A 16,576-nucleotide genomic window follows, 5' to 3' on the forward strand; every position below is an offset into this window, starting at 1 on the left:
CAAAGTCTCTGTTATGAACAAAGCCATGATAATCTTGCCTCCTGGTAAATGTTTTCGTGAGGACCAAAGAAAGGAATCTCAGTCTGATTGTTGTATTTGCTTGGAAGAGTTTAAGAATGGAGACTTCATTCAACCATTTGGAGTATGTGTTCATGAATTTCATTCCGTGTGCGTTAACTCTTGGATAGACAGTGGAAACATTTCATGTCCACTTTGTCGTCAGAAGTTGTCAATTCTTGTTTAGTAAGATCATCATATTCTCATGTTTTGATTGCTTTTTAATTCTTCAAAATGTGAAATCACATAAAAATTTCTAATGTATACCTAGGATATAAGACTTGTTTGTATCAAATTTTTACAATAGAAATCTAATAACATGTTAATTTTTTTTTTCATCATGGCTTTATATAAGAGAATAAATTTTGTGTATTGAATTAGTGCACAAAGATAGAGTTTGACTTTTAAATTTTCATAAATAATTAAAATGACGAAAAATATTGTAAAATTTACAAAATAAAATTTAATTACTTTAAAGTGATGGAAATATACAGTTTTAAAAGTTATTTTGACCAGAAGGTAAGAAATTATTGAAGGAGATGATATTATCAAAGAGGAAAAAAAAGGCAAAATATAGTATAAAAATCAATTTAAGAATTTCATACAACTTATTGAAAATTTAATATTTTTAACTAAACAATATATTTTTTTAAATCATAATATATAAAGTACGTTTTACTTTTTTAAGTTTCTATGTCATATAATATATATATATATATATATATATATATATATATATATATATAATCTAATGTCTTATTTAAAGTCCACATCTTAAATTTATTACGTTAGTATTTTTCAATAAAAAAAATTGTTTAAAATTCAATTTATATGATTTCGATAACTAAGACAAAGTAATGAATCTCTAATATAATTAATATAAATTATTTACCTTACATTCGTTGGTAATTTTTTTTTCATCTCTTAAACTCAAAAAAACATTTTGTGATTTTATGTGATGTATGCTGTGTTACTCAAATCATCACCTTAATTTTATTTGAACTTCATACGAAAACAAATAACAGTCTTCAAGTATTTCTACTCATAACTGATAACAACCATTATCAAAACAACTAAATAAACTGGAAAAAAGAAGATGAAAGTATGTTTTTGGAGTGCACATTACTCCACATTATACAATAACGTAATAAATACATATTTTCAAAAAACTACATGAATTTAAAATTGATATAACATTAAATTAAAATAGCATAAGCAAATGCGAACTCACAAAAGTGCCATTTGGTATTTTTATTAATCTATAATAATTTATAACGCGAAAACACATAATAACTTTTTTCATTTTACCTGAAAACATATTTTATATAATCTTATTTTCGCGAGCAATATTTCAAAAAGAAAAAAGGTCGGATAAATTTCTCCTCCACCTCCATCGGTTACATAGAATGTAGATTTTAACATAATTTTACTTGCATTTTTTTTATATTTAATCTATTTTTAAATTGTTTTTAAATCACTGCTTAAATATATTAATTTAATCATCTACAATTTCTTGTAAATTTTCCTTTAATTTTTGTTACATTTTCCCCTTAATCTAATTTATCTCAGTTTCCATTATCTTTCTCTTCATTTTGTTCTCTTTCCATTCCCTCGTGCCACATAAAGATGCTTGCACAAAGTCAACTTATCTTGATCACAAAACATTAATAATTTGATGTCTATTAAATATGACACAAGATTAAAAAAACATAAAAACAAAGTATAAAATAATTTACTCATGATTTTCAGAAACAATTTGTAACAGTTAGCAGTCATCAGCACAAACATGCTCACCAGATAAAGTACTTCTCAAACCCTACCCAAAATTAGTTTTGTGCTAACGCAGTAATGGATTTTTCAAACTCTCACTCAGTAATATGAACATGTTACAACGATATTAACCCCGTGACCACTTGCAAATTTTAGCATATCGATATCGAAAATTGAATTTGAACTGTTACACTTCAATCTGAGTGACAAATTATACAAGTAAAAGCACACAAACGAAAAGTATTACGTAAATTGTTTAAATATATATACCAAATAGCTACAAAAATGCGTGAAAAAATCTGCATATTTTTGTCGATCATCCAGGAGTTATGTATCTTAATACCTAATTTAGGAGAGTGGTTAGACCAAGTGTTGGAGGAAACCTCAAATTTCCAAACAAAACAAATGTTACACCTCGTCCAAGATCAAGCAAGCACCCCAAATTTATCGGAGCTCTAACAAGATGTAACAAACATTAAGTATTTTGTTTTCCAAGTATTATCACTAATCTTCTTGATTGCCATGTAATATCTCCGGTTGTTTGAGTCAGATGTGCAGTTCTCGCTTGTGCCAATTGCCTTGTCAAGCTGTGTGATCAATATCAGTAATGCTTTCATTATAACATCCAGAAAGTCAAGCATCATCCATAAAATTAGTTCTTTAGGAGAAAATTGTTTTCATTCTCGCGCACATAAAACATAAAGCAAATATTACTCCAATGTAACCTTTGCCCAGTTTTGTTATTGAATTAGCGCTTAAGCTTCGCACAATAAAAAGTACTTACGACAACATTTTCCAAATCTTCGAAAAACAACTCAAATTGGTGTTAAAGTTTATGAAATACTTCTCTTTTGCAACTTCACAAGATATTAACCTTAGCCAAAAACCATAAAAAAAAACACATTTTCAAAATTTATTTTTGCAAAACAATTTAAATTGGTATTAAAATTTTATGAAATGCTTCCCTTTTGCAACTTCACAAGATATTAACCTTCGCCAAAGAAGAAAAATATATGAAAGTGGGTCTTTCACCAAGAAGGCTGTACGTAAAAATAATAATTTGAAAATCCCAGGCGAAATCCAGAAGCCCAACTTGGAAATAAAAGCTTCCGTAAGTGAAAAAGAAGGAAGGTGTCCGAACTTAACTTTCCAAGGCAATCTATAGCAAAAAGAAAATATCATACCCATGGATAACTGCAAAGATGATAACACCATCGCACCCATCTGATCTTCTCTGACATTCACTCCAACCCCCGGTACACTTGAATACAGTGAGAGCCAACCCACCCACCAAGTGTGGCCATTTCTTGCCAAAGAAGTGAATGGAAGGTTCCAAGCTCCATTAGTGGATGCAGATGACACAAGTTAGAAACAGATTCAAGCATTCGTTTGTGGCAAGGACCTATATGTCAGCAAGCCAACCCTCAAGCAAATAGTGTATGGTATGACAAGCCTAGATCAGTTGTCAAACAAAATTAAACAAAAAATCTCCACTAGTAATAATAATAAAGTAGATGTAGAAAACAAACTACTGTACACCCCAAAAGCTGAGGGCTTATTTCCACAAGAAACGGGGTAAAAAGATGACGGAAGGACGAAGGACAACAGTTCACTTAAACTGTTCAATCCTTCATTGAGGAAGGGGGAAAGAACAATGGTTTTCACAATCAAGATCTTTGAATATTGAAAATTGCATGTAGGGGACAAGTCGTGGGGGAAGGATGTTCAAAAGATAATCCATGAAAAAATCAACACCTTGTTTAATGTTATTCTCATCATATTCTGTTCACTTTCAAGCCCTTGAAAATCCAATGAAAAAAATAGTTTGGGGAAAGAATCCAGAAGAAACAAATGATATTCAAAATGATACACAAGAATTAATAAGCAACTCAATCATAACAATATAAACATTAAAAATGACAACGGAAGTAGCATCAAATCCCATGGTATATTTCCCTTTTAAGGATAGGAACTTTATACTTCTTAAAAAGAATGCAGAGGGTCCACAAATGAAGGCTGAATGCCACAAGACAAAATTAAAACAAGTTAGTTGTACTCGTGCCAGTTATGCTTCACAAAGGTGAATAAAAAAGGTCCATAACACACTCGAAAATTATTATAACAGTTTTCTCTGCCCCAAAATTCACCGTTCCTCAATACTCCAATAAAGGAATCTGAGGTATAATAAGATTTGAAAAACATGTCAGGGGGAAACCTACTAAGATAAGAAGTAAAAAAAATACAGGTTTCAGAATCTGATTCTTTAGTAATCAAATAGTAACTAAAATTACAAATTAAAAGATGCATTTGAATAGTGCCTGGTACTTCAGAAGAATCAGCGGAGTCCAAAACTAAATGATTGATGCATCTTATGAGGGTATCTGCACATTGAATACAATGAGTAAAAAAACTAAATCCAAACTCAATATCTCTACAGGAAACTGAACAAAATTGAAATAATAAAAAGCCATACCTCTTGTACTGCAAAATTGGTTTTTCAAGAGTTATATTTTATTAAAATTCAAAATAGTTGCTACCAAAGTCATTATTTTTACAATAAAAAACAAAATGGGCAGAGCAGACAATAGAAGAGTTATATGCAAACCCCGATAAAGTTCACTCAAAGAAGATGAATAGATCAAGAAATTTATATATATATATATATATATATATATATATATATGGAGCTCAGAATAAATAAACAGTTATGAATTAGAATTTTCATGTTCATTTTGCATTACAACATAAAACATAATTATTCAATGGCAATTAATTCAGAATAGTTCAACACGGGCAAGTATGCAGTCCCAATATATAAAACAGCAAAGGATGAGCATTCATCATGTTGAAGCGTTACGATATTTGAAACAATAAAAAACACATGTCAAAAGTAGTTCGTCAACCTAGATATTGACAGGAGCATAACTGCAAAACAAAATATATAGAAAGCATAAATTATTCACGTGCAATGCATCCAAATACAATTGGCATAACACGTGATCTCACTTATGTGAGAAGGAAGCCTGATTGAATCAGGCTAATTTCAAGTCATCCTGAATATGAGTTAACTAATCTCATTACCGCCAAATCTTTCATTTCCTAATTTCTAACAAGGAGCCTTCAAATTTAACAACAGGCATGCTATCCTATAAACCATGTCATCCACTAGGCAGCAAAAGCATTATCAAGAAGCAAAAGGATGCACTCACCTAATGACCCATGTAAGGAGCGCCCGCACCAGGGTGGGGTCTGACAGCACTGCTCTGACCCATTTGAGGATTCTGGTATCCCTGTTGCATTGCTGGCTGGTTCCCATATCCCATAGCAGGCTGATTCCCATACGGGGCAGGTGGCCCCGCCTGGTTAACGGGGGCACCACCAAGTCCTCCAAGCAGATTTCCAAGACCTAATCCAGCTCCCTGGTTAGTGAGCAAAGCCGTTAGCGCCTGTCCAAGAGCAGGATTCAACCCTTGAGCCGGCACGCCCGGGTTGAAACCCCCCACAGCAGACGCCGAGGGGGCCATCAAATGACCACTGCCATGGGACGGACCACCTCCCCCAGAGGAATACTTGTTCTTCTCCTTTCTCTGATAATGAGGCTGATGATGGTGATGGTGATGATGATGGGAATGCTGCTGATGGTGATACTGATGATACCCTTTGTTCCCCTTGGGACCATCGACAGCCTTCTGACAATACAAAGTATGGCCTTCAAAGTTCTTATGAGGTTCTTCCAAAGCCTTTTTAGCACTTTCCACAGACCTATAAACAAACAGAGCGAAACCCTTAGGTTTCCCGGTGTTCTTGTCCAGCCCAAGAGGACCATCCTCAACCTCCCCAAATTGCTTGAAGAAATCAAGCAGTTTTGGGGGATCAATCTCAGCACTCACGTTGCTCACAAATATCTTCCGCTGCGTATACTCAGAAACCGGATTGGCGTTCGGCGGGGGCGCCGGAACAGGGCCAGCAGAGGCCAGCTGACAAGAAGTGGTACGGTTTCCAATTTTCTTCTGGGGATTTTTCAGCGCCTTGCGAGCATCATCCCTGTGCTTGAAAAGGATGAAAGCGTAACCCTTCGATTTGCCAGAGACTTTGTCGGTGACGGCCTTGCAGTCCTCGATCTCGCCGTATTTCCCAAACACGGAAGTTAGGGTTTCGGCAGTGGCGTCCCAGCCGAGGCCGTGGACGAAGATCTTCCGGTGTGCGGGGTCCACATCGGCGAGCTGGCGTACGCTCTCGACAAATTCAGGGAACCTCTCCACGGCCTGCTTCACAAGAGCATGCAGCTGCTCCTTCGTGAATGGTTCGAGAAGTTTCTCCACGGGCTCGTCTTCAAGACTGAGATCCTCATCTTCCTCTTCGTTGTTCTCTTCTTCTCCAGCACCGTTTGCTTCGGCGTGGTTCGCAGCTTCTAGAGCTTCCGGCTCCTGTTGCTCTTCTAGGGTTTCTGGCTCCTGCTCCTGTTGCTCCTCTAATTCCTCTTCCTCTTCTTGACCTTCGGCGATTTGCTGTTCTTGCTGCTGTTCCTCTGTTGGTTCGTCGACGGCCATGGTGTTGGGCTCTTCTAAGGTTGGTTCGGGATTGGGTTGCTCTTGCTGGTCGAGTTGTTCCTCTGGTTCTTGGTCTTGTTGCTGTGGCTCGATGGGTTTGGCGGGTTCAGGGTCTGAGGATCGAAGCTTTCGTTTCTTGGCCATGGCGGTGGAAGAGGTAGGGTTAGGGTTTGGGCAATTGGGATTTGGAGCGTATTTTATTTTTGTTGTTTTGTCTGAAGAAAGAATTCTGAGGAGCGATTGCGCCCTCAGTTGGATGTAGAGTAATCTCTTTCACTCCACAGCCCGAATATATTTAAATATCACTTCATGGGCCGGGCCGGGCCGGATCTATTCTCGTCCCAATTCATGTTCTCGGTATATGCTGCAATAGATATGTCACTGTCAGTTTGTTTATATTATTTATATAAATATAAATATATAAAAACATGTCAATTAAAATTACAATTTAAGGTTTCCTGTTTGTCTTCTCTGCTAATTAGAAAATAAAATTTAAATAATTTGAAAACAGAATACAATTATTCACTTTTTTTATAATTATAATCCAAATATTTCCACTCACTGGATAGTATTATTAAGAATGTAGTAGGGTATTTTTAGATCATATTTAAGGGAAACTAAAAATTGAAACAATTAAATTTTATCAATTTAGATGGATTCAACTTCATCAATTCTCTCCACACAATCTAAGCTAAATCAATTAACTCAAAATTTAATGTTTTGCGAAAATGTACAGTTAAAAAAATGAAAACATGCTTGATCATTTACTACAAAATGAAAACAGTATATTTTTATTGTGACAAAGTTACATTACGTCAACTTAAATATTGGTTAATTTAGTTTGGATCTATTGCAGTAATTAGATTTTAAATTGAATCTAATTGGACTAAAAATTCAAATCAATTTAATTAGTTTGATTGGGTAAATCTAAAGAACGAACACTTTTCTTCAAATAACGAAACATGGTAATATTTTTTATAACATTAAGTTAATTCACTAATTTTATTAATGCGATAAGATGAGTTTTCTATTTATTTGATTTAATTTCTTTCTTTCTTATGTTACACTGCTTATTTAAACTATCATATAATGCTTGTTTTATTAATTCATATTTAGTATTTGTATTTAGATTATTTTGAAGCTTAATTGTTTTTTTTTCCACATTCGAAGGATTTTTTCTCGTTAGTACTCACTTTTAAAAATGCTTTTATTTGGTCTCAAGGTATAAATTGTATCGTTGAAGTCACTTTCGTTAAATTATTGACGTAAATGGAGTTAACTCTGTGGTAACGTGACTATGAAATCTGATTTTTTATCCTCTCTCGTTTGCTCTTCTGCAATGCTCAACTTTTTTTTCTCTCTTTTGATTCTCTTCAATTTTCTCACTCTTTCTTTTTCTTAATCTTCTTTTTCAGTTCAAAACATGGATTTGACGTTTTTCAAAAGAAGGTTTTCAAAAGGTGATTATTTCAAGATTTCAAACTTACTTTGAGACATTCACTCCATCAAGCAAGGAGAAAGAAGTGTAAGTCAATTATTTATCGATTTGAAGATCCTATAAGAAGAATTTGAATCTCTTACACCCATGTCATGTTGTACCTGTGATGTCACTTGCAGTTGTAACTTGTCTAAAATTTCTCACAAATACAGAGAAGTGGAACATGTTATTTGTTTCTTAAAAGGCATAAATGATAATTATAATAATGTTAGACCCCAATTCCTATTAATGGAGCCTCTTCCCAATATCAACCATGTCGTCTCCCTCATCACGCAACAAGTAAGGCAAGAAAAGCAAGATTCTGACTTCACCAAACAGAATATTGAAACTAAAGTTCTGGCCAACACAACTGACAAACAAAATCACTAGAAAACAGAACAAAACTGAAAGCCTCATGGGCGTGGTTCTGGATCTTGCGGTCAAGGAAGAGGGAGAGGAAGAAATCCCAACTATGGGAAACAATGCCCCTACTATCACAAGATGAACCACACCATGGATGAATGTTACTCTAAGCATGGTTACTCACCATGGTATAAGAGGAATGACAACAACAATCAAGAAAGAGGGGGATAAAGTGACTGAAACTTTGTCAATGCTTGCTTTGCCTTTGCAAAGACACATCCCACCTAGCAAGCAAACAAACACTAACACTGCCCTCAATTTTTTCACTCCATGACAAATGCAGAAATTGTTGCGGATAGTAGAAAAAGTTGATAAATTTTCACATAACATCAATCAAATACAACGAGACACAACAAAAGACAAACAATGTATGTTTTCTTATAGACACATGGGTCACTAATCATGTGATCCATGAGAAAGAACACTTTGTCACCTTCGATAAGATCAAACCTATATCTATTAAATTACCAAATAATTCCATTGTCACTGCCCAACATGCAAGAACCGTTCAACTTTCGAAAGATTTCATTATCTTTAATGTTTTCTACATTCTTGATTTTTCTTTCAACTTAATATTTGTCCAAAGTTTAACAAGGGACATATGCACCCTAACTTTTTTTTTCTAAGATGTGCCAAATACAAGACAACTTTATATTGAGGATGATTGAATGTGCTAATTAGGAATGGATAAAAAATCTGTACCCGCAGGTATCTACGGTAAAATCCGCTTCGGATATTTAGTACCTGCGGGTAGCAGGTAGCATTTATTTTAATACCCGCTTGTTAACGGGTCGGGTTCGGGTATCACACTATCCATACCCGCGGGTACCCGTTTTTCTTACTTATTCTCTCTCTGCCGTCAAAGAAAAAACAAACCCTAAATTTCATAATTTTTCTCATTCACTCTCTCTGCTGTCACAAAACTAGGGTTTTCTCATTCACATCTCATACACACACACACACTTACAAATTTAAACTTTGAAAAAAAAGAAGAGAAGATAAAAGAGACATCTGATCTGCACACCCTAACACTTTGACGCAGAGATCCGAAATGAACCGTCAATAGCAAAACGCCTTCTCCAATTCCCAAAAAACCACCCTCGCCATCATCTTCTCGCTCCTTAAAGAAGAAAACTCCCGAGACTCCTCCCAACCTGGTTCTCTCCGATGCCTCTCTCAACATCGAGGACTAGCCGAAGAACTACTTCACTGCCTTGGCAATCTGGAAGAGGTGGTGAATCGGGAGATGCAAGTCGCTCTTGTAAGAATCAAAGTCGAGGTTAGGGTTTTGCCTGTTGAGATAATCAAATGATTTGCAGATGTAGTGGTCCCAAGCGTTGTCGGGGAGGGAGGAGAGGAAGGGGTTTTGGGGGATGGAATTTGGGGGAATGGGTTTCTGTGATGAAAAAAAAAAGTGCAATCAGTAAGCAGCAACCAATCCTCAAACAATTAAATCGTTGTTTTCTTGGAACGAAAGAATGGGGGAGCGGGAAGGGTGTTTGGTGGGAATGAAAAGACTGAGAGATAAAAAACAAAAAGAGGAAAAAGAAAAAGGGAATTTATTATTTTTTCAAAAACCCTAGATATTTTAATTGGTGCTTTTGGGATTTTATCTAGGTTATCTGATTTTTTTTGTGGGGGAAACTGTGGCTGATTGATCTCAAAGAGAAAGAAAGAGAGAGAGAGAAGTTGTAAATCATAAAAAAATTAAATATTTTGGGGTTGAAAACGGGTATCCAACGGGTATCCGCGAGTTGAAAAAAATCCGCGAATTTTGTGTTATGCGGGTATTCATCGGGTAGCGGGGGCGGGTAACATGTACGTTTTTTGCACGCAGGTCGGGTTCGGGTATCATACTATCTGTGCCTAACCCGGCCTGTTGTCATCCCTAGTGCTAATGTTTACAAGGACTTCTATTACTTGCAATCTTTTCGTGTTTTTTAACAATATTTTATACCTAAGTTTGTTTTCTCCTATGAGTGCGTGTAAATGTAAATTTGTGGCATTATATATTAGGTTATATGAACACAAAATTATAGAAAAAACATGCACTTTAAATTTTATTAAGTGACATGGAAAGACTGGTTTTGTTTTAGGAACAAATTCTATAAAGTTTTCTTTAGCTAATTGTTTTATACAACTGGCTTAGAGTAACACTACACGCAAGTCACATGTCTGTAATAGGAATACGATTATATAACATAAAAATATGATCAAATTAAGATCTTAAAAATTAAAAAAGACATTGGATCATAATAATAATAAAATATATTTTTATTAGAAATATATATATATATATATATATATATATATATATATATATATATATTTATTGTCAATCACTAAATAAAATATTGATGAAAGTGTAAAGAAGTGTGCCATTTAACAACCTATTAAAAATTAAATTAAAATATCAAAACGATTTTTGTTTTTCTCTCATATAAAACATTGTGATTCTCACTACAACTATTTTTATCAGAATTATTTTTTTAACTATGCTTTTAAATATTATGTTTAATCTCTAATATAAATTATATATTATTTTGATAATACTTTATGTGTAAGAACAAAGAAAATAAAGTATTAGAGTTTATAGTTATTTTAAAACAATGAGACCAAGTATTTTAAAGTTAAAATAATATTATAAAATAAATAAAATTTCTTAAACTTGTCTCATTACTTAAAACACAAGTCATTTCTCTAAAACTCTTCTTCCTAGTTCTCTCATAGTTTTCTCTAAGATATATGACTCTTCGATAATTTGTTCGACGATCATAAAGTTCTTAGGAGATAACGACTGAGTAATCTTCATTTATACCCTATCAGTTTATGGTATAAAAAAAGTAAGTTTCGACTCCTTTTTTTCTTTCGTTCTTAGTTTGAGATTATGCTTAATGATCTCTTGACACATGTGTGTTTCTTGATCTCCGTTCCTAGTTCTTTGTTGGTCATAGGTTCTAAGGACTCTCTTTGATCACCATTTTTGTGTCCTATAGGTGTTTCTATAGTTCCTTGAAATCTAAACAAGGGTTTCAACATGAATAGAGCTTAGTAGCTTTGATGTAAGGTAAGGGAAGCTAGTGTTATATTTTGATAATTTAGTGTTTGAGTATGAAAGGATGTCTGGTAGTTTATGAAATTGATGCATGTTGTTGAATTTTGTTAAAATGGTTGTTATTAGTTTTGAAGTGTTTTGGAATGATGATTTTTGATTGAATGATGTTGGTATGCATTGCTAGTTTAGTTTGGAACTCATTTTGGTTTTGAATGTTGTTGTTGAGATGTTGAATGATGTCAAATTTTTATAGTATTAAGGAGAAGTGGTTGGGTTAATTTATAAGTCATTTCTAGGCATAAAAGGAAGTGTTGATAGGTGAAAATTTGAAGTACAAGTTGTATGAGTAAAATTGAGTTTCTACTATTGTTCTAAGGTCATTTTAGACTGGTTGATACCTTGAGACTAGATAAATCTAATGTAAAACTAATAGGTAGTTGATAGGATGAGTTTTGTATGGTTTTTGATTCATTTTTTGGGGTTTTGACTAATGAAATTCTAAAGTATAGGGTCTGTGATGAAAATGAGGGTTTGAGGTATGTAATTGGGTTTGTTGTAACTTGTTCAGACCCTTAGTTTACAAAATTATGCATTAGAAGGTGAGGATGTTTAGGCACTTTTGAGTTGTTGAGTTGGTTTGGTGCTTCTAATTTCTAACCAAATGAGCAATGTAGTGCTCTGTTTCCATCTATAAACATGTTTTCGTATCAATCTTAGCGTTACAGATCCTAAATTTATCGTTTGGATATGTCTAAGATGCATCAAAACTAGAAAAATCAGGTTATTGTAAAAAACTAACAAGAACAATAAATTATTTCACTTGATAATCGATCATTCCAACCAGAATGTCATAATTTATTTGAAGTTCTTAAGAATAATCGATTATCACATATGATAATTGATTATTGCAGTCCAAAAATCATTTTTGCATGATTTCTCTCGAGAATAATTGATTATCTCCTTTAAAAAAAACTTAGAAATTTTAATTGATTATCTATTTTTTTTTTTGTTTCTTATGGATGGAAATGTAATGACAATGTAAGGCTTCTTTAGTAATATCAATGAAATTTTATGAGATTTTATGCATAAAGTTTTGTATGTTTCCAAGTATGTGTTAAAAAAGATTATAAGGTGAAATTCTTAATGGTTGCTTCAAGTATTGTATGTATGAACATAGGGAGTTTGATCTTTGAAGTTATCCCGACCTTCAAATGATCATTTATTCTCAAATAAAAAGGAGTAAGACATGTGGTGAAAGTAGCAATAAGTTAAGTTAAATTTGAACCGAGATAATAAAATATTAACAAGTGAAATTAGGTTAAGTTTTTCTCTTTTATTTTGTTAGACTTAATCCATGCTCATAAATTTGAGTTGAATCAAGACACAACTTTTGAATCTCCTTTGTTAAATTTGTATTTGTCAAATGCTTTTTTTTTTTAAATTGAATAGTCTTAAAAAATGATTGTGGGAATGTTAAAAATAAAAAGATCAACAAACATACATGACTACAAATTCAATGTTTAAACTAAATAAAACTACAAATAACATATACAAAATAACATATATAGTTAAATGATCAAACAACCAATCATTTTTTATAATAATTTTGTTCGGTGGAGTGTTTTAAATTCAACATACATAATATTTTGTATCCAATGTGTAACAAATTGTGCTTGTTCGAGTTATGTTACATTTGACTAAATTACAAACAAAATCTAACCCAATTTATTTGAGTTGATTCATTATTATAGACAAGAATATTAATAACAACTCACTTACAAAACTATATATTAAATCTTGAAAGTTTATGTGTATTGTATATAATCTTTTCAAATATTATAAACTGAATTTCTTTAACACTAATAAAATTTTATCCTAATACATTAATATAATATTTAATTATTTTAATTATATTAGTACCTTTGAATTAATGACCTTTTTGTTTGGATAGTTAATCTACTCACTCAACCATACCAACATTTTTAATTTGTAGGCAAATCCATTCCAACATGTTGGACCATTAATAGGATCATATATTATATATAACTAACTAATAAAAAAAATCAAACTTATGTAAATTTAATAAACTAATATATTATACTGAATTAAAAAATATATCATGTATAAGAAATTTAAGTTTTATTTTGAAATATATGGTAAAGTTCAACGGTTCAACAGTAAAATAGTAGTTTATGAGTTCAAAGTGTCTTCTCTTTTAAGTAGACAGTGTTGTATGGTTCGAAAATTATATACATAAATATTAAAGTCAAATAAATATTTCACAGTTAAAATATTAATAATACAGTAAATTGTTTGTTTTCTTAATTTAAATTTATATTTATAAATTTTGAATTGAAATTTTAAGTAACAACAATTTAATTAGAACTTAATTAGTGATAATTATATTTTATCTTTAAATTATTCAACATAAATTTAATCATCTTAATCACTGACTGATAGGTTTATACGTCTCAATAACAACTCCCGATCTGGTCTATATGCTACGAGTTTAAATTTTGAATCATCCATTTTTAATCTTTAACCAGCTTTCTAACTTAGTACCAGAATCGAACTAAAAACAAAAGCATATTTTTTTTTGTTCTAAAGGTGGGGGAGAGCCTATAATAGAATGCAAAATAGCTCTTTTCCAAAGGAAAGATAGCCTGTTTCTCTTTAATAAGATTATCCAAATAGGTTATATTCCAGTGAGTGCAGTTTTGTAATTGGGGAGCATAGCATTGTTTTTCTTTAATTTTTTATTTTTAATTTTTCACAAAAGGAGAGAGAATCTTATCTGAATCCCTTGTACGTCACGTGACAATCATGGCACTTTGGACAAAAACCAAACAAGGGGTGGCCCCTTACACGTGTGTCCTACTTGAGACGCTACCTCACGCGCCCACCTATGCGCGTTTCCTTTTCCTCCAAAGACATCTATTTCACATATTTTTTTCTATTTTTGTCACTGCATAACAAAAATCTCCATAAATAGCTGATAGATTATTTACTGTGGAATCAAATTGTGTTGGTCAATGTAAGAAAATTGAAACAATGGTCCCAAAACTGAAGAAGATATTGGCAATGCTCCAAACGGTGGTCAGAGGCCAACGAAGTGAATTGGTAGTGTTGAGAATGGTGCTTGGTGTCCACCGATTGAAGATGGTTTTGTAGTTACTGCAGATACCTCTGCTGTGATGCATCTTAATGAGAATATGGTACTCAAATCTATGGCTACAGCTTCTTCTCTAGTTAATTTTATGTTATTTTTAAGTTGTGCCTATTTTAATAATCGGATTATGTTTCTTATAATATGACAGTCTTATAATCTCAGTTATTGATTCTATAATGTACGTCATTATTTTTATTTTAAATTCAAGTAAGTTTATTATATCGTATGATCGATCAACATAATCTTTAATTCATTTACAAAACAACAATAAACCACAAATAAGATCAACAATTAAGAATAATTTTGTTAATTTTAAGCAAAAATATTTGATTAATACTAATTAAAAGTTTATTTCTAAAATTTATAAATTATTTTTATTACGCATTTATTAGTAAGGTATTTGGATAAATATTCACAATGTTTAGCAGAGAAAAGAAAATTAAAGATTAAACTCTGACCTAAGTTTAGAGTTCCAAAATTACTTATACAAGAAGACTTGACTTTTATTTCATAAAGCAAAACATCAATCAATCTGGTTTGAGGTATTCTTTGTTTTGAAATTTATAATTTAATATAATTTTATTCTTAACAAATATTTCATATGGTAAAAAGAAAAATAATTATTTAAAGTGTTTTAACCTAATTTTTAAGCAATATTGATAATATTTGAAATTGACTACCTGTTTCACTCCTCCTTTCAATTTGTGTTCAAAAGGCTCCTATGAAATGCAGACAAAATAGGTTTAAACGTCTTGATTCCTCTGAATGTGATACTGGTTGTGATTGAAATTAACATGGATACCTTTTTTAATAGAGTTTATGTACATATTTAATAAAGACAATTTGGTAAGGAGTCAATTTTAGCAAAAGGGTCTCTCTCACTTCCAAACTTAATTGTCCGATTTGTGATGTTGATCCATTTGGAGTCATCTTTGGTTTTTTGTTCTATTATATTGATTTTTCCAAATCATTATATCATCGTATTTTTAAATTAAGATTAATCAATAATTTAATTTTTATATTTAATTTTTTATTGAATTTTGTTTTACTCAATTAGATTTTTATTTTTCTAAATTTAACTGAATTCTTTTGTAAAAAAAGTTCAAAATATAAAACTAGGAAAATGACACTTGAACAACCATTTTTGACAACATTTAGACACGCGCACACGTGTCTAAATTTGAGTGGTCCATTTTCATTTAATTTTTCCAACTGGACCACTCAAATTTAGACACGTGTGCGCGTGTCTAAATGTTGTCAAAAATGGTTGTTCAAGTATCATTTTCCATAAAACTATACGTGTCAAGATTTCAGTTTTTTATTATTATAAATATAAATAATTATTTATAAAACCCTACTATAAAAGTTTTAAGAGACAGAAAAAGAAAAAGTATCCTTTACATGTGTGGGTGAGAGAGTGAAAGTTCATCTTTGTTTGAACAAATCCTGGTTCTGTGATTTGTAAGCTGTTGTGCATGCAAATCTGACATCGTGTCAGCTAGTAACAATTTTAATATTCATAATAAAATACAGCTTCAATAAAATTATTGATAAAAAGAAACCCCACTTGTCGTTCTGGCAAATTGATAATGTTAAAAATTAAGTTAACCATGGCCATTCTTCAAGATCCAACTTATTATAACAAGTTAATCAACAATGGTTGGAATAAACAAAAACAGGTAAAATACTTTTATGTCCTTCGCCTTTTCAGTAATCTGTTTGCTCTTTTGTCTTTTGAAGGTTTTGTTTTGGTATTTTAACTTTATAATATATTTTTTTTTCAAAATTACCATGATTCTTTGTTTGACATTAGCTATTAGTATTTTTTTAATTTCATATATTATTTCATTATAGCTTCAGAATATTTTAAGTAGTTATTTATGACCCTGAGGTAGTATAATAGCTAATTTAAACTTTATACACCACTTACATGAAATATAAAATGAAAAGTATTTGGAGATGGTGACTTTTGTTCTTGGTGGTTTCTGTCCTTCACTAGGAGAAAGGAGACAGGTTATGGTGATTATTAAATTAACAATATCATAGAAATTGTTTATATTTAGTTCCACTCCAAC

The 16,576-nt window shown here is 32.0% G+C and overlaps 1 pseudogene across 3 annotated transcripts; it reads right to left on the reverse strand.

Moving 5' to 3' along the window:
• Nucleotides 1-2,068: 2,068 nt before the first annotated feature.
• Nucleotides 2,069-6,642, reverse strand: LOC124821379 (UBP1-associated protein 2B pseudogene; annotated as a pseudogene). Of its 3 annotated transcripts, none has more exons than XR_007027459.2 (3): nt 5,037-6,642; nt 3,012-3,164; nt 2,069-2,414 (listed from the first exon to the last, which is right to left on the reverse strand). The product of XR_007027459.2 is annotated as a UBP1-associated protein 2B pseudogene, transcript variant X3 (transcript). The 3 variants fall into 3 exon arrangements; XR_015780842.1 differs by having other exon boundaries at nt 3,012-3,280; XR_015780840.1 differs by lacking the exons at nt 2,069-2,414; nt 3,012-3,164 and adding an exon at nt 3,909-4,208.
• Between the last annotated feature and the right edge of the window lie 9,934 nt (nt 6,643-16,576).

The sequence above is a fragment of the Vigna umbellata genome, chromosome 1 (genome assembly GCF_029865625.1).
Source record: "Vigna umbellata cultivar VRB3 chromosome 1, Vumbellata_1.0, whole genome shotgun sequence".
Taxonomy (NCBI): Eukaryota; Viridiplantae; Streptophyta; class Magnoliopsida; order Fabales; family Fabaceae; genus Vigna; species Vigna umbellata.